Source organism: Neopelma chrysocephalum, unplaced genomic scaffold, assembly GCF_003984885.1.
Source record: "Neopelma chrysocephalum unplaced genomic scaffold, ASM398488v2 Primary Assembly neopelma1_97065, whole genome shotgun sequence".
Classification (NCBI taxonomy): domain Eukaryota; kingdom Metazoa; phylum Chordata; class Aves; order Passeriformes; family Pipridae; genus Neopelma; species Neopelma chrysocephalum.
In genome coordinates this window covers 1,493,435-1,515,754 of record NW_020925707.1, presented here as the reverse complement: position 1 = coordinate 1,515,754, position 22,320 = coordinate 1,493,435, and positions in this window count along the sequence as shown.

Genomic DNA, 22,320 nt, shown 5'->3' with positions numbered 1-22,320 from the left:
CTCCCTTGTGTACGCACACACACTTTGCCCTGAGGATATCTCCAGAGAGACGTGCTTCTCCATTTGCTGCAATAGGAATTGCTTTGATGTGATGACAGGGTCATTGTCTATAAAAATCAGGAGATCAAAAGATTCACAGTTAACTAGTCACCGAAACACTTCATGACAAAACTTGAAAGAAAGAGCCAGGTGTGTCTTCTCATTAAGCAGTAGCAAAGCAAACATTTTTTATTGATGGTTCCAGGACTTTAATCACTATTTTGCAGTTCATTCAGGCTCCTTCATCAAATATACCTGATACTTCAGCTCTATGCAGCTAGGGAAAGTGCTGTCACTTTTATTAAGGAAGAATTGAAAATAAAAAAAAAGAGGCAGTCTAACCATTACAAAGGCTGTCAATACTCATTTATCTTTTAACTGTTTCACATTTACATTCCAATTGCTGACTGTAAGACAAGAGGCAGGAAAAGAGGGGTGGGATCTACCCTGGTAGTGGCAAATTTACAGGGATCTGAACACCATTGTTCTGATCAAGTGATGGAGATATGTGTGAGAACAGCTTCATCTTTTTGCATTAATAGAGTCTGTTCACATGTCAGTGCTATGTGCCTTATAAATGGTGGGTTTAAGAAGCACTGATACAACAAGAAACAAACACTGGAAGTCAGAAGGGTAAGGGAATTAATTAAAATGTTCTGATTCAGGGTCTATACACTTCAGTATCTTCCAGATTTCTGTGACATCTTTTTTTCAGGGCATACGGTACCAGTTTTCATTGTTATGCCAGCAATTCCTCACCAAAGTCTACCTGCTCCATCAGCTGATTCTGACAGAAGGTCTCAGCTCTGCCATCATGTCAGCTGAAGAGAATGTCACTGGATTTCTCACAAATCTTAGCTAAAACACTGAAAATTGGCACCCTCCTAATTTATTAAAAACCTGCTCTGGATTTTAAAGTGGGATTTTTCTCCCTTTCTGGACTAATCTGATTATCCCTTCTAAAGTTAGTTTCTTTAATGCTAAATGATGTTGCAGGCTTGTAGGCAAAGTAGCTCATTGCCTCAGGCACCTGGTATTTCATAGCATGATGCTAGAAATTGTTGCTGAAGAATGTACACAACCCAATAGCAGTAAAGGATCTCAACACAAAGTTTGCCTCTTTTACTTGATCACCTAAAAATAATGATGGACCAAGACATTGTGTAATTCAGCCGGATAGAATCGTGGTGCTCCATATCAGCCTGGCTTTCAGAAACAATTAAATCCATGTCTCTGTTAAAACACAAATATCTGAAGGGTTTCATGACTGCTTCAGATTTCATATCTATTCCATCGTTCCAGGTAAACAGAGGACGATCTTCACATTTCTTGAGGCACAAAGAGGAAAACAGGGCAACTCCTAGAATTTTGCAACAGAAGACAAAACGATCTTGAAGACAGGGGAAGATGGGAAGACAGGAGGGAAGCCACTCAGGCAAGCAAGCCTTAAGAAAAAGAGTTGTTTATTATTGCCATATGAAGGAGAAACCTAAAATGTGTGAGATATATCCCACTGTTTCTTTTTATGCTGTTAGCAGCTACACACGGAGAGATAGCTCTGACCCAGTGTCCATGTGTGAGTGGGAGAAGAGGAACCAAAGGCATCCATGCAAGGCTCAATTGTCCCTTGTTGAGACAGTTACACCAATGCCAAGGTGTGGCATTTCAAATTGTGGCAGAGCAAGAGCTTACTAAAAATCCTTCTGGGTTTTGCATCAGCTAGTAGTCTGTCTTTATATCTGATAAAGCTGTTAAATGTTGTGGTGTTAAATGAATTAGATAAACCTTGCATAAATAGGTGGGAATGTGGCAAACTATTAGTCTGTGTTAAAGCCCATGAATTAAGAGTCAAAGTGCTTTGCTGAATGATACCTTTCAGATATCAGTTGCAGAGAAATGCTGTGGAAATGGTGATATAAAAAGCATAATAAAATTCAAGCTGAAATTCACAGGCAAACATGCTGCTTGCCAAAGTGGATTTAGGAGTCAATGAAACCAATGAAAATTGAGCAGTGGATTAGTTCATTATATCTCAGGTATTTTCTCTATCTCTCCAATGACTTTTTAGTCCTTCAGATGGCAAAACTATCCAGTCCATTCATGATTCAGCTCCTGAATTGACACTGATTTAATCATGGTTTATTAAGAAAGAAACAAAATCTGAATTTGCTCACATCAGTGTGCCAAGTTGAAAACCAAGAAGCTGGGAACTGATTTGTGAGTAGATCAGTTCACTCTGAGCTGGACATCCATCTGTTTGAAAGATGGATCAAACATGGAAAGCAGCAACAGCTTTAGCATCCTGATTTTAATTCACTGCCACAAGTCTGTTATCCCTCTCAGACACGCTAGATGTTTTGTGTCTTGCTAATGAAGTAGAGTCACTGTCTATGCTACTATACTTTTGTTACAAGTAATTCAAAGATTTGAAACACATTGCAGAAAATTTAAGATTTAAGCATATGAACTGCCTAAAAAAGGATGAATAGCAGACTGTACTATATGTATTGTTAATCGAATCAGTGGTTTGCATCCTATAAAAATTCAAAATAGTAACCTCTCACCACAACTGATTTATGTTTTCCTGGAGCTTCTTCATGGGAAGAAGCAGCAATAGAGAAGGCTCAAGTATGTGGCTTCCACATATCATTAAATTTACAAGAAATTTTTACATTAGTTTTAGAGAGGATTGGAGGTCACCTAATGTATTCAAACTAGGAGCAATGGCAAATGCACTCAACTCTCACATATTTGAAAGCAAACTTTTTTCAGAGTACTCACAATCTGTGAGAGAGTAGACTGGAATTGGGGTGGGCTCATCTGGGGGTTCCATTTTTTGAATGATTCTTCCAGCAATTATAAGCATAGTCCTCCCTAGACATTTAGGTAATTTAATATTATTAAATGTTTCTAAAATAAGAATTGGGTTATAAAGTATATAATTTAACTTAAGAGTAATTTCTTTCATTATTTTAATTTTCCCAAAGGATTTTATAATGGCACAGTCTGACAGTGTATTTGCAATACTACTGTGCCCGTTACACTTGAGACTGTAATTGCAGAAGATGCCATCATAACAGCTTAGCTAGGTTAATACACGGATTTTATGGTCTTAAAAGTCTTTTACAACATAAACAATTCTATGATTTCTAGATCATGCATTTTTTCCCCCTTAGAATCATAGTCAGCTATGGTACCCAGCTGACAGATCAAGATCAACAGTTTTTCCTGCATCTAAATAAAGGTTTGTTGTGAGGAGTGGCCCAGATTGTGTAAAAGAACATGCTTGAGATATGTTTGTGTGAGTGCAGAAGCATACAAATACAGATGGCTCCTTTTTAGCCTCTCCTTCATTATGAAAACAAGCCTGATGAGAAATATTATTTGAAGATATAATACCGGAGCATCAAAAACAGGAATACCTTGTTCTCTAAGACACTCTTACCTTAGCCATCTTTCCCATTATCATGTCTTGATCTCACTCTAATGCTGCCAGCCTCAAACTCTGCTTTCTTTTTTTTTTTTCTTAATTCCCTATGCTTCTTCAGCTTTCATACTCTGTATCAATGGTATAAACTCTATATTAAAACTATTGTTGCACTCTGCTTTTTGGCTTGATTATCCTGAGATACACAGTGGAAAAATATAACCTATTGCAGATGAATTAACAATAATTTATAATTTATTTATTTATTAATATTTTTCTCAAGTTTGAATCATACCCCTAAATCATCATAAAAATATGTTTTTAACAGTATGATTCTTAATCCAAACATGACACAGTTGACTGTGGATCTGAAAGATGCTATCAACTTTGTTCACCAGGTAAAGTAATGTCTTTGAGAGCCTTTAGCACCAAAACCACTGGTGTGTTGAGATGAGGCACAATCTCCAGCTGAATCAGTTATGAACAAGTGCCATAGTGCTGAAAGTGCATTCATTTGAAAAGTAAAATTAAGATCCTCCACCCTCAGAGACATTTAAATAATTATTTTACATATGAGTAAATTACTCCTGACTAGGTAAAACTCCCCAGGTAATCTCTCTGACCAATACCTTTTCTTTGGAGTTTCCTCTGAAAATGTTTTCTACAAGGCTGATTCCTGTCTAGGTGGTCATGGCAAGTGGGGTTTCAGCCTAATTATTTGGTGGGACCAAAATTTTAACTATTTGATTTGATAATTTTCCTGTTGAACTGGTAGCCCATTCCTTCCCCATTCTCCTTGGAGATGTATTACCAGAAATAAAAAATTGCAGAACAGATACTTTTGAAGAGAAAACACTGCCTGTAATTTTTTTTAGTCCTCTAAGAGACACCTGTAAGAGCAAACTCACACTGCTTTGTGGTCTGCTAGCTAGAAGGATAGCATTCCCTGGGGACACATTCCCTCCTAATATTTCTTTCCCCAGTGGTATGGTCTCAACTACAGTGTTATGTTTTAAAGCTGCCTACAATACCTCAAACCCTGTGGTGTGCCCAAGGAATTAAGGAAAACTACAAAAGCTTTAATAAATGAAAGCAGGCAATTAAAATATTATCTTCCCATCAGGAGCTGAGTACTTTCTATTGCGTTTAGTTTTCTGAAATTCAGGCCTTTTTCCATCGTTTAACCCAGTCATAGACAGAGTCATCAGAATGAAAATTTCTATGATAAGATGCTTCAATAAATACAAACATCAAGGATATAAAGAATGCCAATTAATTTTGATTTGGGTAACTAAATTTAAGCACATTCTTAAGAAATCTGCTTATTGTGTGCAGTCTGACATAAGCACAGTTGTGCTTGGAAATGTTTTGCTGAGTCAGAATAAACATTACATCTCTGAAGTGAAATTTCAGGCCAGGGTCCCCCATTCTTTACTCCATGTCATAAACATGTAGGAAGACCAAGACTATGACTTCTTCCTCACTAAAAAAAAAATTGTTTTGACCATGAACTTCTATATTATTAACTCCTCCAGAAATACTTGTACTATCAATATTAACATTTTGGCTTAAGATGCAGATTCTTTGTTCTTAGAAATTATTATTTTCATTTTCAAGTGGCATTTTATTGCTTTTTTTTCTGTGACCTGGAGTCTTAGGGGCAGGCTTATAGATTAAAGCCTCTCACATGTTCACAACCTACCAGGTTGTGCCAGTTTTGATAAAATTTTTGCAATTGCAGCCTCTGAATAAGACCAAAGTTCTTTGCTACTCTTAGTTATTTCTCATTATAGAGATGATTTTGAAACATTTTACTCTTACTTTCAAATGTGATGATCAAGTTAAATTTACACCCTGCTTGCTTTTTTTTTTTTTTGGTAGCTTCTAAGATTTTCTTTGAAGTGTCTTTATTTCATATTAGTTTTTTTGATTAACCAAGTCCAGGAAATCTATGCTGAAATGTGGTTTGGGTCCTTCATTTTACTTATACTGTACCTTTAGATTTTGTGTATTTCTGTAACCAGCTGTATTATTAACTAATTAGTTATCATGTAACTCTTTTCAGTTTCTATACAGCAGTCATCATGCTCTGATACCTTGTAGTTTCGTACTGCTGCTAGCACAATTACAGTAACTATTAACATAATGGTAAAATCTCTGTGTTCCCAAAATAGCCTCTAAATAGTTTCAGTATTATGGAGCTTTTTATTGAGGGTAAAACCATCAAATTGCCTCTATGTCATTGATTTTAACTACAGTGCATGCAGCTATTTTCTCTCAGCACTGAGAGGCAGAGCTGTACCCATGGTGTGTGCAGACTGTTCTTCAGTAGATATGCTGGCAGGACTTTGCTCATTCACCCACCTGTTTATCATAAATGCAAAAGCTGCTGTGGCGAGTTAAACAAAGTGGCCAGTGGGAATCACCAGAGGCCAATAGGGAGCAGAGTGACAGTAAGGCAAGCAATTGATAACACTTTGTTTTGTCATAGGATCACAGAATGCTAGAACCGTTTGGGTTGTAAGGGATCCTAAAGATCACCTTGTACAACCCCCCTGTCATGGGCAGGGCCAGCTTCCAGTAGACCAGGTTGCTCAAAGCCCCATCCAGCTTGACCTTGAATATTTCCAGGGATGGTGCATCCACAGCTTCTCTGGGCAACCTGTGTCAGTGCCTCACTACCATCACAAAGAATTTCTTTCTAACATCTAATATAACCCTGCCCTCTTTCATCTTGAAAACATTCCCCTTTGTCCTGTCACTCCATGCCCTTGGAGCCCAGACTTCATAAGGGGGCAGCTAAAAGAACCAATGACGAGATATCCCCCAACTTTTCTTGGTGGTCTAGATAGATAACAGAGAGCATTTTTTTGCCTCTAAGAAAGCATACTAGGAAGGGAAAATGACATTCTGCAAAATCATCAAAGGCAAAATGTGCGGTGGAAGGGCTAGAAGGACTTAGGAGGATAAGAGGAAAGAGTGAATTTGGGTTTGAAAGATACAAGAGGTTTCTTGAAGGTTTGACTCACATGTGGGAAGAATCCTAAAGGATCTGACACTTCCACTGCATACGTCACACCAATTTTAATTTCTTTAGCTGATTCCCACTTTTGTTGAATTAACTTCTTTCCAATTAGACTTGCCCTTAAAATAAAATGCCCTTGATCTTTGCTAATATTTGTGATGGAATCAAAATCCCCAAGGATAGACATTCGGATTCAGAGGCAAATCTGTGCTCATTTTTGTATTTACTTTTCTATTACTTTTCTTTAGAATGAATACTTTTCCTAGCCTGGATTCACCCTTGAAAGTCCACAAGGACCAGCTGCAGAACAGTCCTCTATCCTCCCACACATTCCTATGCTGTGGAGGCAGCAAATTTCTCTTAATCAGAGAAACATTTTGGGTGCAGAGTCAGATTAAACTTGTTTTTGAAGTTTCAGATTGAAATTAAAGTAGTATTTTCTTCTTATAGACTTAGAGAGAAGAGCAAGTCTTGCCCATGTTTCCACTGTGACTTTGAAAAATGACTTTGTGCTGTATTCAAGCCCAAAGAGCTGGATGGACACTTGGACATAGTAGTGATGAAGACCCCACTGCCCTGCTCCTCTGGGGACTAAGTCTTGACTGTTCAAAATTATACCTTCCTCCAATTTTTCCATCAAAGGCATCTTCATTTCAGGGGTGTTTACAAGTTCCTATATGTAAAATGCCATTTTTGTTCAAAATTCTGTTGATATATTGGGGACTTGAAGTCCCAATTTTTACCAATACCGCTACTGCTGGTAGCACAGACTGTGAAACACCTAATGAGATGATGGGCATTTATTCCTATAGTGAGGAGAGAAGGGAGGGGTCACAGGAGGCTGGGAATTTTCAGCTACTCTGCAAAGTGAAATGGTCCATAAAGCATTTTAGAGGGTTCAAAATGAAAGAAAACACAAAACTATATTGCCAACTAAATTGCCAAGCTCTTTTCATGCCAAATTTATCCAGAAGTTGCATACCAGACCATCCTGAATGCTCTTTTAACTGTTTGTACATTAGCTCTGAAAAATTTATCTGACGATGGGAACTCAAAGTTTGCAGAAAACTTAAAATACGGCATGTTTCTATGTTTTGCCAGGGGATAGCAACACCCTTTCACTCCCATCTGTGTTCCCTCCTTCCCACCTGCAGGTAACTATTCTTTGATACTTCGCTGTCAAAGGGAGAGTAGCAGGAGACAGGAGGTTCTATCTTCAGAATGTGAACTGTTCTTGTGCCTGCTGGTACACAGGAAGATGAACTGAAAAAATATGCCTCTGTACTAAACCTTGGTGGGAGCAGTAGATGGAACAAGCTCAATGGGAAAAGGGAAAAATACAAGAGAGGAACAGGCATGAAAGAGGCATTCTCACATTTTTTTGAACATCAATCCCCAGAATATTGTAGCAATTTCATAGACAACATCACATCCTCAGACAGAAAGGTCATGTGCCCTTCGTTGAGGTGCTTTTCGTTTTCCATTTGTCTGAAGCCATGACAGACCTGGCAATGTCTCTTTACAGATCTGCCCATTGAGCTAGTTAATGAGCAGATGTGTGAATATATATGGACAAAACATACAAGGGTTGTTAGTTTCCAATTGTAAAATTGCCCATTTTAACAGTGGTAATAAAAGCAACTTTTAACCTGATCCTGCAACCCGGTCACATGAAATGGTCTAGGTTGTGTCCATCACCCCATCATTTAACTGATGTCCAGTTGGAAAATGTACAAGCTCCTCCAGGCCTTGATAGGACTCAGGGCATCATTTCCAGAGCCTGGTTTCTTTTTCTTGCCACAATTCAGTTTCTCTCATCTTGAGAGTAAGAAAACAGACACAGGGATTTGAGTGTTATTATCCTGCCCTGTGGATAATGATGTCCAGGGTTTAACTTAATTGTACCCCGGCACAGCCACCACAGGGCCTGGGGTAAGGCTGCCTTGTGCATGGCGCTGTGTGTGATGTAATGACTCTGGCAGCAAGATAAGGCCAGTGTGGGAAGGTGACTTGTTGCTTTCCTGTCATTGCTGAGGTGATTGTCATTAATTCTCTGTGTTTTCACCCTTGTGTAGGGACCATATTCACTGGAGACCCACTTTAATAAGTAGCACTTAATATGTACACAGGCTTCTGTCATTCCCTCCTGCCCACCTGCTTCTCTCCCCTATTTTTCAGGCACCCCCTGAAGTGTCACAGGAGCTTTCACAGGGAGCTGCACACCAGGGAAGGAAAGGTGATGTACCGTTTTTCTGGGACAGCTTTTCTGTGCCCAGGGTATTGCAGTAAACGAGAGGAGTATTAAGATTCTAACAAAAGTCAGATAAAGGGAAAGGATGAAGGGATGTAATGAGTGAAACTTTCATTCAGTCTAATATAAGCAGTTTCTTCATGTTATCTGACGTTATCCAGGCTGACAAGTAAGCAAGGCTGTTGTCAAGCACTTTAACAAAAAGGGATGACATCTGTGTGCAATGCACTGGAGCCACAGATGTGCCATGTTTAAATGAACTAAAGCATGAAAGAAAGCTCTTGACCAATTCAGTGTGGAAAATCAGTGACTTTGCTTTTTCAATTAGCACGGTGAGAAGTGCTCCCTTCTCCATCCTGTTACTCCAATTAAGAATGCTTTATTTCTTCAGACCATTGCCCTCAAAGCGCTCGGGCACTAATTCAAGTGAAAAGTTATACATTCTATCAACTGGGAATTTTACAATAGGAAACATGGCCCATTCTTCTGTCATGGTTACTTTTTTTCTTCTGCTTGCTGCTTTGGTGATTTGAAAGAATGGCCGCCCAAGGATTGTCTCCTGTAGTCATAAAATCTTCAGAGGGAGAGTTCAAGTGATTCTTTTGTCACCTCTGGTGATGAAATGTTCTTAGATAAGAGAAAGGATCCAGATTGCAACCCTTCTGGGAGACAATGACTCATTGGTCACAGCTCCTGCAGCTATAATTCAATATGAATTTTTTTCATATTGACAACAATTGGTCAGAGGCAGAAGTTCTTCTTGCAGTGAATATTGGGGCATTGCGTATCCTCCCAGGATAGACCAACAGAGCATTTGGAAGCCCTCATCCACACTAAGAACCTTCTCATGTGTTGGTGGTAGGTATTGGTCTGGGCTATGGAGCAGCGGAAGAGGAGAAGGAAAGGGGGAGGAAATCACTCAGTGACTGCTAATAACCTGAGGTTAGAGCCTCTCCTAGTTATATGCAGGACAGTTAAATTTAAGGAGGGGTAAGAAAGTAAATATTAATTCCTCCCCATACATTTTAAAAGCTAGGCTAAAGAGGGCTAGGCTGACAATTTTTCAGTGTTTCTGATATCTCTGCAGATCTGAGTTGTGGCTTCATGCTGGTTTCCTGTATTAAAATAAATGACAGTGCGTGAGGGGAAAAACCCACACCCCTAATAAAACATTCAACACACATGAATTTAGGGTAGCAGTTAAATTCTGCAATGTAAATGGACACTGCCCTTATGCTACAAAATCATCAACAAAATATCTCTGGGTTCAATTAACCCCCATGTTTAAGTTTGAATATCCAAGATTTATGCCGCCTCTTCTGGAGCTTTGATCTTGTGTTAGAAAGAAAAATAGCATTATTATCATGTTTTTCAATGCAGTTGACAGAGGAACTGATATTTTAAGAATGCTTTTGAGATGCTCAAGTTTGAGAACAGAAGGATGCTGCATCCTTATTAAAAGGAATAACAGTCGTAGTTTGATCAGCATGATGCTCCAGCTGAAAAAAAACCACTAAAGACAATGAAGCTAATAGCTAATGAAAGAAGTGCTTACACAGAAGATGAGCACTGAGTGATTGGCCATACCTCTTCCTGACACAAACAACTTAATTACATTTCTTCACTATAACCTCAACACTTGCAGGACTGCAGGGGTCTGTCAGTTCCCAATTTAAATCATGATTTTTTGAGGTTGGAAATGTTGGCCCATCCCAAAACATAACAGACATAGGTCTGACATATTATGTGAAGTTCCAGACTAGAGATATATGTTGATTGGGTTTTTTACAAGTGAAAAATGCTTTAATCCTTTGAAACATGATTGAACTTCAAAGAAAATACAGCATTGTCAGGCTTCAATGCTCAGAAAAGTGTTGTGCTATACTCTGCCCTCTCAAACTCAAGATGATAAGTCATAATACTATTTATATATATACATGTAGATATATATGAAGACTTACAAACATATACATATACGTATATATAGAGACAGACATATATCTAAACATATTTAGATATATATATGTGCCTATATATATATATACATTAAAGGAGTTCCTCAATTCTCCTATTTGTTGGTAAGCTATTATTAGGTACCTGCTTCTCAAATGAAGGACTGTTTTTCTGCAGGCACTAGTCCCATTGAATTACCTTTTTTTAAATTTGTTTTAAGTATTTTTTGTTTATTTGATTTTTTTGTTGTTGTTGTTTTGGCATTTTAACACAGTTTGAAAAATTGTTCCTGAAATCACATCACGTTTGTAAGGACTTAAGTGCTGTGGCAGTTTGAGCCACGTTAGAAATCTAAAAATCCAATTTTCAGGGTCTTCCAGCCCCTCCCACAATTTATGCCAACACCGAAGAGAAACTTTCAGGCCAGAGGCTTCTATAGGGGAAGGGGGAAGTATATTTATTTATTTACACAAATAAATACTATACAAGCTAAAAACAACTATATATATATTACATCTCTATCAATCCTTTAAGTTTAGTCCAGGAAACAGCCTTTTCAAGGCTGGAAAGTAACCAGTCCCTCTGTGGGAGTGTTCTGGGCCCGAACGCTCCCCCCTCACCAAATTCCAGTTGTTTGTTGCAGTCTCTCCTCCTCCTGAAGTCCAGGAAGATAGCTCTGAGTCCTTGCTCTCCTGCTGCAGTGTGATCTCTCTCTCTCTCTCATACCTTGGTTCGTAGGCTGCTGCAGTGCGGTTCTGCGAATCAAGTGTCCACGTCCTGGCATGTGGATTTCTCCTCAGGTTTTCGGTTGTCCTGCGTGGCAGAGACATTCTCTCTCTCTCTCTCTCTCTCTCTCTCTCTCTCTCTCTCTCTCAGTGAAGGGACAGAAAAGCCCCCCTCCACAGCTTAGCTGTAGAAACGGAGGGGGGAGAGAGCTCAGCTGCAAAAGCCTGGCTCTCTCCTCTTACCTCAGGTCAGGTTCAGGTGCTTGTGAGTCTCTTCCCTCACTGCACACACTCAAAATGCTGCCTCTAACTCTGCTCTGGCCTAGGCAGAGCTGGGGGGGCCGCAGGGCTGCCCTCTCCCCCCCGGAGGGGAGAGAGGGAGCCCAGCCACCCCCTGGCCTTCCACACCTACACGCAGCAGACACCAACAGCAGAACTCTTGCCAACAGTTTCTGGTGGGCTCTGTATATATGAATTTTGAGCAGAGGCGAATGGAAGATCAATGCTGTAGACTTAGTAGATTACTAGATTTCATTAAAAGAGGAACAAACAGTTCTGAGGAATGAGAAATAATTTCATTACATTTCACAAACATTTCCAAGACTGTGTGTTAAAGCACAATTAAAAGAAATTGGTTGAAATCAAAACCCTTTATTCTGGAAATGCCAGCAAGGGATGTTTCAACAAGACACAAAAAATAATTGTCCAGCTTTCTTCTAAAGTAGGTGTCCAACAAAAACCTTCACTGAGCAGAAGATTTCTGTGTGAGCAGGTCAATTGTGTGTAGTTGTTACAGGATGGGTACAAGTTGTTGCTTTCAACACTGAGACCAAAGGCTAGATGGAGACTCATCTGGTACAAATATTGGATCTTATTTATACATATGTGTGTAAATCTTACTGTTAATGTGGCATTTTCGTACGGGCTGTGTAAATTAAAGATGTGTTGATTCTTTTGTTTAATGGACAGATGCACAAGTTAGAATAAATTGGCTGCCAGCCCAAATCACTGTGGTCTCTGGAGCTCAGTGCAAGCCTTCTCTGACAGTGCTGCTGGTGCACCTTAAAGTAAAGGTTACCCCAAACTGAAAGTCATCCCCTGGATCTCATGAAGTGGGATCTTGGACTGACATGGCAGAATTTCTTAAATACAAATGAGTTAAAGTGCTTGGAGCTACCATAAATTTGGAAAGTATGTCTGTTCAGCGAATTTTGGTTGGTACCAAACCCAAACCTGGTGCTTGCTGGCAGACAGCACACATATGTGTTAGCAGTTGTTTTAACCTCAGTTTCAATGTCTGAGGTAATTATTTAAAATGCTGCAATATGAAGTGAAATGAGATAGTGCTTCCTTTAATATTCCTTCTAAAAGATAAGGATAGTTAATTTTTTTCACTTAGTACTGGTGGAAAAAATTTGATTGAAATAAAGTTCCAACAAAACCAAGTTAAAATAATAAATCTTTGAGTGGTTTCAGAAAAGCTCTGCTTTCTTTGCACAAGAGTGACTAAGAGAACCAGAGTTTCTTTTTCCCTCAAAAAACTTATCCCTACGTGCGCTATGAAATTATAATTTTCTTTTAATTCAGCACAAAATAGGCATGTTCATCTTTTAAGCAATGAAAGAGACATTAAGACATACATTTCAGCAAGTATCTGGAGCTTTTATTTGTTCTAATCTGCATTACAAATTGTCCCTCATTTCCTAACAATTTGTTCACTTTGAGTGGGGCTTTAGATGCTGTGTGTTTTGCAAAAGGTAATGAACTAGACCAACTCAAAGTTGCCTACAAGGATCACGTGAAGATAAATACCCTACTAGTGAAACCTGCTTTAGAACTTGGCCATTAATTTATTCATTTCCAGTTATACTTATGCCATGCTAGGCATAAAGAAGAATTAATTATCAAGGTTATGGTTGCGGTTGCCTGGTGTAGGGAAACAAGGAGCATATGTAAATGTTTTCAACAAGAAAATGGTGTAAATTTCTTGTATGCCTCTAACTTAGTTTGGGTGTTTTTTCTTCTTGGCTTCTTTTATATCTTTGTACTGAAATTCTGTTGTGAGAGAAGATACACACAAGTACCATAGTGCTAGGCTTTTGAGAACTGAAGATCTGTTATATAATCAGTAAAGAATTGGACAAGGTAAAAAAATAGTCATGGACTTGTCCTGGTTAGAACGGCTGGGACCAATTCATCCCTGGATGGGTGTAACCCAGAACTGTGTATTCTATAGCCTCCATGCCATTTCCCAAGGACTGCTGTCAGTAGAGGCCTGCAAGGTGGGAAGATGTTCCTGCACCCTTTTATGGAATTCCCCGCTCTGATATCCTTATATGGAATTCCCCGCTCTGATACCCTTATATGGAAGACGGACTGAGCATCCGCATGCCCTTTTATGGAATTCCCTACTCTGAGGGAGGGACTGAGCACTCCCGCCTGAACTGGAGAGTATATAACTGGGAGTTTCAGAGCCTTGCGACCTCTCGTGGGATCCAGAGGAAGATTGCAGACCACCACGTTCAACCAGACTGAGACCACCACCCTCGACTGGACTGCAATCACCACTTCTGACCAGACTGCAGCAGCTCTCCCACCAGCAGGTTTATCCCCTCTCCCTTTGCTTTGGACTCGGGGGTGGGCCAAGGTACACCACTCTTGTTCATACCCTAGGGTGCTGGGTTGTACATTTGGGTTTTGTGGGTTAAAACCAATTGTCTGTCTGTATAATTGTACTTATTGCATTATTTTAATAAATTGTTATTCTGACTTATAAATCTCTCTTTTGAATTGAGTTCATTTTCCCTTGCTGGTTAACTTTTAAACCAGCACAGGACTGAGTCAACACAGACCATTTTAGACAGACCAAATTCTCTGATCCCTGGCAGATAGCCCATTTTAAGATTTACTGATATCTCCCCACTAGAAGGTATCAAGAAATAAATTGCTGGCAGTGAGGCCCTATTCAATGGCAGTGGGAAAGCCATAACCTCATTACCAGCACTGGTGCAATGTTGTGTGGACATGAGATTTGCCTTTTCTAAAGAAATGACATTTTCATGGGGCACTCCCTTAAGAAACATTGCCAGTGGGAATAAAAATGAATGTGCTTAAAACGAGGACAGAGCCTGAAAGACATTATGCCTATCTGCCTGCTTTCTATCTTACCCTAAATTGCTCCTCAGAAGGCGTAGCAGTTAATACAGATACCAGGTACAATGTACCTTCTCACAACTAGTAGAAAGTGCTGTTTTGTAATTAAAGGGTGAAGTGGGCCATGATGAACATACGGAAAAGGAGACCCTTAACAAGTGATAGAGCCTTCAAAAGAAATTGCTAATTAGTATGCATTTGATGAGTACTATACCAATTTTAAGACTTTGCCTGGAACAAATTGCTGTTGGGCCTTTGAAGGAGTAGTGAGATTAGCATTTACAAAGAGTGCAATTTTCTGTCTTTTTGACTCTGTTAAATGAAGGAAATAACTTCCAAGACTGAAGCAGTAGTTAGCCCATCAATCATCCTCACAGCTGGAAACTGGGGATCCCAAATGCTGAGATGAGTTAATCCATCAGTTAATAAATTCATAGTGGCACGATATGGTGCTGAGCCACCCCACACTGTAGCAAGGACAGTACTGTTTACACAGGCATGCTGCTTTCTCAGATACCTCCCCACTGGCAGATCCCTTTGTTTGTGAGGATCAATTTACTTTGCACAGCAAATTGACTGAATTGATCAGTTCAGACGACATAATTGCTGTCTAATCCTGGGGAATAATGCCTGCCCATATGGAAGAAACAAAGGGTGCTGGCAATAGGCAAGTTGCTTTCTCCAGCTTGGAGGATGTTGTCTCCGGACATGATGGACATCGATTAAAGCTGATGGTAGATGGATGTGTATTCTGTATTGACTGTAGGTGACAGAGGTAATAGGAGGACCAGCTTCCTTCAGGGAGGCTCCTTTACATGTCCAAGCCTGGCTGCTGCCTTTAATTGTCCCTCTCCCCATAGTCCTAACTGGGAGGGGAACACACACAAAAGTCAGTACTACCAGTTCCAACACTGGCCATCACTTCTTTACAACTCAAACACAAAATCATAGGCTGACAAGCAAAAAAAAAAAAAAAATTAAAAATACCGATGTGTTTAAAACCACATGAACCTCAAGGGCTCACCCAGATGAGCCTAGGCACTGCCCAATATATAACTTTCCAGTTTTAACTTTGAAATTCCTTGATTTTGCGAGTATGTTTGATGACATTAATTCTAAATACAGTGATTACATTTTAACAGGGGTAATAAAACTCAGATCAGACTGCAAATATACAAAGTATTCCATTTAATATTTTCTTTTTAATCAAGCCTCTTTTCTATTATCAGTGCCTTTCTGATCAGTCTTCAGCAGAAGTGGTAGACGCTTCTTTCACTTTACAAAATAAAAATTAAAAAAAAATAACTCTGTGGGGTTTTTTTAACAAGATTAATAAACAACAAATTTCACAATATCAAAATTATACATATTTGGAAATTGTAATGCAGCATGAAGTAGAGTTTCCCAAAGGTAGAATTAAAACACTGATAAATAAACCCCTACATTTTTAGGTGGTTTCCCTGTCTTGTCTTCATAGCAGCTTTTTAGTGTAGGATGTAGGGACTTTCCTTAACTTTTAGTATTCTGTTTGTTTCAGTTTCTTAACTTTTAACTCGTGTTTATATCAGTCCCTTTGAAATCTGAGGACTAAACTTGATGGATAAACATGACCTAGTACATACAAAAAAACCCTCTCTCTAAAGTATACCTCAAATGAACTGAAAGAGTTAACTCATAGACAATTGGCTTGTGCACACAATTATTTTGGAGCTATTATGTTCATTTCATAGTATGTTGCATTTGGATATTTATCTCAGCATGCAGAACTCATTGTTCTGACAGCCAACAACTTAAAAAGTAAATGTCCCTTTCCCTCTCTTTCCTCTTCCACTTCCCCAAAACCTGCTCATTCATTTCAAAAAGATGTGCTAGACGGAAGCTCAGACTCTAAGGATTTGCCAGAATTCTCCCAAACTTCTAGGAAAGTTTGTCTTGTCTCTTTTCAGTAGTGAGAATTAGAGTTTAGAATATTACTGTTCAGCAACCTTCTAGGATGAGTTAGAAAGGATCAGTGGCAACTACCTTCATAATCAGGAGAGGCAGCTTCCACAGCATTAAATAAAAGAAAGATGTGATTTATTCAAGATGTAGAGCAGACAAAGGCACTGTGGATGACCTCAGTTTATTTAGCAAAAGGGCATCTCTTCACCCGTACTTTCTCAGAAAGTAGAGTTTTATGTGAAAAATACATATAAGAAAGTGTAAATATATATCTCTTTTCTGCCTCTTCTATATTTAATGAAAAGAACTTCAGAAGATCTCTTTTAAACTATATTTATTATATACATAAAAGTAGAGGAAAATATTTCTCTTTATTAGTGTTTGTGTTTTAAATCCTCTAGTATATTAGATCATATGCAGTGTAATATTAATTACAATAAAAATTCTTATTGCAGGGAATGACTTTATGTTTAAATGAATGGTGGATCTTTTGGGAGAGGACAAAAAAGAGATTGTAGATATTAGATTTGGGAATGAGTCTATTTTCAAAATGATAGGTAAATTATATATTAATGAAGATTTTTTGTTAAATAATTTCAAATTTAAGGAAAATTATGTTGACATACAAACCCCTCAAAACTTTCAAGGTAGTAAACATTAGGTATTCTACAAAGTCAGAATTCTGTAACCTGAATGTAGAACATCCCAGTATCATGTTCATAACAAGTATAGTGTTATATACATGAAGTATGTCATATATAAGATAGTTGGTTTAAACCAAGTTTCATTACAAATCATATATTTTGTACTGACCTCTGCAAACCTTTCAAAGCTGTCTTTCAAATGGAAATAGACAGACAGAGACACATCTTCATATGGAAAGAATATCGAAACAGATTCCATATTCTGGGTTGTCAGTGTTGATTTTTTTTCCTTTTACTTTTTTAATTGACTTTAAATATTCCAGCGTGTGGATAAAAGGGCAGGATATTTAGAGACAGCCTCATCATTATTTGTGAATTCCCATTACACTTGTTTTCTCCCTGGACAATACACGGAGAAGATCCCTGAGGTCACAAGTGCCACCCAACACTGAGGAGACAGATGGGTTCTCTTAGGGATCCTTGGCAATGGCAGCACTAAATTGTAGTTACAATTAAAACTCAGTTTACTTAAGTGAATATATGGTTAGTATAGCGCAGAATTTATGGTTGGAATGCCATGAGTTTTCTACAAGCTGAAAGAATATAGCACAACTTATAAGTAGTGTAATGCTGAGTTTATAATCAAAATGGTTTTCTGGACAGTGCTCTGGGCTGCTGTGCTTCCCTCTCCTGTGCTGGGGCAATCAGACTGTCAGGCTGGCCTGGGACCTTTAAGACTGGTGAAGAGGGGAGTAACAACCCTGGAACCCAGGGACCTTGAGGCAGGGGAAGAAGAGATCTGTTTGTTTTGTCTACTTGGTGCACAGGACCTTCAGGCCTTGATGATGTGCTGAAGGGAACAAATACGTGTTCCATTCGGACACAGAAAATGATTGCTTGCTTCATAAAATGGTGTTAATTATGCTGACAATGTGACTGGAGTTGGGAGCTGGAGGAACAGGTCACAGGGACCTGCCAGACTTTGTCCTTCAACTCATGCAGCTGAGGTCAGTGCTTTGAATACTCACATTCCAGAGACCCCCAACACTTCCTTGACTGTGATCCAGTCTTACCTGGGAGTCCCTGCAAAAACTAGGCTGTGCAGACATTAAGTACCACGGATGTTCTCTCCCAAGGAGTGTAAAGGACTTACCTACACTTTTCATCCTTAAAACCAAGCAGAAACATCAGATTCATGGGATGCAGTGACCAAATATCACCCAGCTGGTTCAGTTCTACTCCCATTAACTCTTCCCTCTCTTCCAGAGACATGGGAAAACACAGAAATCCTTCATCAAGGAGTATCTACTCATCTCTGCTGTTTCTGGCACACAAAGCAGGACCTTTGGAAGGAGTTTGCAATTGCTTACCTGAAGTTCGGAAAAGACTAAGCAACCTGATACTGAGAAATTTTGGCTTCAATAAAGCAATTATGTAACTGCCTCAAGGCAGAGTGAACTCTCAAATTGCCCTTTCTGAAAGCTTCAGTAATTTCTTGGTTTATTAAAGCTCCTCACACAAAAACGAGCTTGTGAAAGTGCCTTATGCTTCACTGTCTTGCAATGTCCAGAGTATTGACAGCAAAGGAACAAAGAAAAGAGAAAATTCTGGTTGTTTTGCAATCTGTATTTAAAGGTATTTGAATTGCTGTTTTTCTGTTTTGCTTGAATATGTTTTTGAACATATTATGAAGGCAAAATATGAACCTCTTCTGGCTTGTATGTGTAAAGAATCACAATTATTAGGACTACAGATGATATCAAATAGCTCTTCTGTTATGTAACAGATGAGATTTGTACAAAGAACTGAAAAATATGAATATTTCTGTTCTTTATTTGCTGAATATAATCCTCCTCATAGAAAAGCATTTTTTTGCAATAATTCCCTTCATAAAAAAACACATTGCTGGAGCTTGAAATTCTTGGCTGCAATTGTGGGAAAAGTTTTTCCATTTTTCTTTTGGGGACAAGTCAGCCATTTCCCATATTTTTGAAATCAACTGTTTTCTCAGACCCTTTATAAATTGGCCTTCCCGTGTTCACATGGTTCTTACAGACAATATCACATTGTCTGCCAATTGCAGACAATTTAAGACAATTTTTTTTCATATTTATAGGAAGAAACCATGATGTGACCCTTTAAGAAGGAGCAGCAGAAAAGGATTGAAATCGTGCAGAATTACGAACAATTCTCTTCTTCCAGCTACACTTATGCAAGTAAGAGTGGAATTTGAGGTGTAGCTATGACATAGAACATCTGGTTGGCTTCCTTCCCTGCTTCCATCATATCCATCACTCACTGTGTTTTGGGGGTTTATGTCGGAATATTGAGTGCAGGTCTGGACAACCATAATCATCATGCAATTAAGGATATTTTGCTGCATGCTTTCCTCCTACAACCCCCCAGGTATAAACTGATGATGCCAGGCAAGAACATTGGTTCTGTAGACCCTATTTTTCTTGTGGAGATGTGAATATAAAATATATCACATTGTCCCGCTGGGCTGCACTGTCCAGTTTACAGAATACACAACAAGAGACCTGTTAAATGGTGACAAATCGTTTAGCTTCTGGCTTTTGATCTCTGTTTGCCTCTCTGCTTGTATCCAGGGAGCAGTCTAGGGAGAGGAATGCAATAAACAGCTTGTAATCTAATAGTGGCAAAAGAAATTACACCGGAACCAACAGTTACACTACCAGTTGTTAAAGACTAACAACATGTTATGTAAAATGGGGTCTTCATACTGTGTAGGCTTTTGCAACTGCTGAAGGTCCAGTGCTGCTTCCTACCCCAGCCCCCTCTTTCGCCTTTATGGAAAGAGCAGTAAATGTCATTCTAAGTAAACAAGCCCAGTCTTTCCCTAAAACTATGAGTAAATTGTGGGTCATCAAAGTCTCTTCTTTCTCATTTTAATTTACCCTGTTTCTCAACTCTGAGCTTTATGATGTATTCCTAGCCTCACATCACAGAAGTGACTCAGCACATAATTTCTGCATTTCAGTTTCCTCTGATGGATATTTATACTTTGATTTTATATAATTTAGAATTTCTCTCTGTTTTTCTTTTGGAACCATTACATAAAGGTACACAGGACTTATGGTGAAATAATGTGTACATTTACCTTGCTGATTTCAGTGCTGCCACCTGAAATGATTTGAGGCACAAGTTAAAGCAGATTGTGCCTTACAGTGGATGTCAAAATTCTACCATGAGAGGGTTGAAATGCAGACTGCATCTTTCTGTTCATACATTCATTCATCCAACATACAGCAAACCAGCAAGCACCACAGAATTGTAGAATCACAGAATCATTTAGGTTGGAAAAGGCCTCTCACATTGTTGAGTCCAACCATTAACCCAGCACTCCCAATCCCACCACTAAACCATGTCCCTGAACACCTCATCTACTCTTCTTTGAAATCCCTCTAGGGATGGTGACTCCAACACTGCCTTGGGCAGCCTACGCCAGGGCTTTACAACCCTTTCAGTGCAGAAATTTTTCTTAATATCCCATCTAAACCTCTCCTGGCATAACCTGAGGCCATTTCCTCTTTGGGAGAATCAGCTGTCACTCATAAGAGAGAAAACCAAATAGTGAAGGAGTATGTGAGTGTTGGAGAAACCCACAAATGCATGCTGCTAAACACCTCTCAGAGTCCATCCAAAAAACACAGTTGTCTACCATCTGTTTGAACAAGAGTATAGATGGAAAGGACAATGCCTGAGATGCAGGTTCAAATCTTTCTCACTACCAGCTCTTCCTCACCTCAATGTTTTTCTTCAAATCTCCACTTATGTCCCTCTATACAAACCCAGTGCTGTAAATTAAAGGAAAAAAATGTTATAGGAAGTTCAGCCAGCAACTTCAGTGAAGCCATGTAGCTATGGTGTCATAAATAATAATTTTTGGAAAGGTATTATTTTAAGTCTCAGACAATAGTTATTTTCAGAAAAGGTTTTTCTAAAGGGGTCAGTTATATCACCTGTTGATGCTTGTGAAAATTGATTAAAAGCTGAGGAAAGCTGGCAAGATGAGGCAGCTACAGTGAATTAATATGAAGCCAGATGGTATTACCAAAATACGGGAGAGACCGTATCTTTTCTGTCAGTAGAGAGGAACATCTAGAGAAAATATAACTGTTAGTAGACACAGAGACCTAAATTAAGCTTATCTGTAGGTGTCTAGGACCTGCCTCAGCAATGCTGTCTGCTTAATTTTCCAAGACTATCCAAGCTTAGAATACAGCAATGTGCTCAGAAGAGCTTGTTCTGTAAAAACAGGCACTTACCTCTTCTTATTCACTACAATACGTAATTAAACAGATAACTCTTTAATATGACTAGTGAATATTCCACTAGACTAGCTGTTGGATCCTTCACCCACAAGAGTAAAGGTTCAGTTTTGGAAGAATGTCAGCTTACATGCCAAGAGATTCCTGATGACCAGGTAGGCTGGGTGAAACATGTCCTCCTCCAAATCAGGCCATTAAATTTCTAAAAATGAACAAGTGAGCAGAGAAGAGACTGCGTGATGGCTTATTGGACTAGTTGTGGTGGGCACTTTTTTGCAATAAGAATGTCCTGACATTCTGATCCTTGTTTTTCTGAGTCCTACCCAGCCTAGCTCAGTGGCCTGGACCAGATCCCTGCTATATCTCACCTGACAGTCGCCTATCCTCTTGTCCCCTTTCTTATCAGCCCCAAGGATCTTGCTTTTCCATCCCTCTGTTAGGGGCCTCTCCTAAGATGAGGAGCCAGGAAAATGGCTTCCAAAAAAAGGGTGTTAAGCCACCAGTTTCTGTTATTGCTTCTGCTTTTCCTATCCTTAAAGACCTTGGAGACCAAATCTCAGGTCACTGGTATTTCCTTTCATTTCTGTCAGTAGTCTAACTAGGAGCTAGCACTTAGTTGAAATCAACCCTGTTCCATGCACTTCCTTGGGAATTTATTATTTGGTTGGGAGGATTGGATGAGCTCTGAGTCTATGCACTAAAATTAGCAAAGCAGTGTGCCTGGCGCACAGTGGATCATTCAGTCAATAGCAAAAAGCTGCGAGAAAATAGAATTAAATTTTAGGTTTTCAAAAGTACCTGTTCTTTATAATTACCGATCTGGTTATAAACAAATTGTTTTATGTACCCAACATGTATTTCTTTTTAATT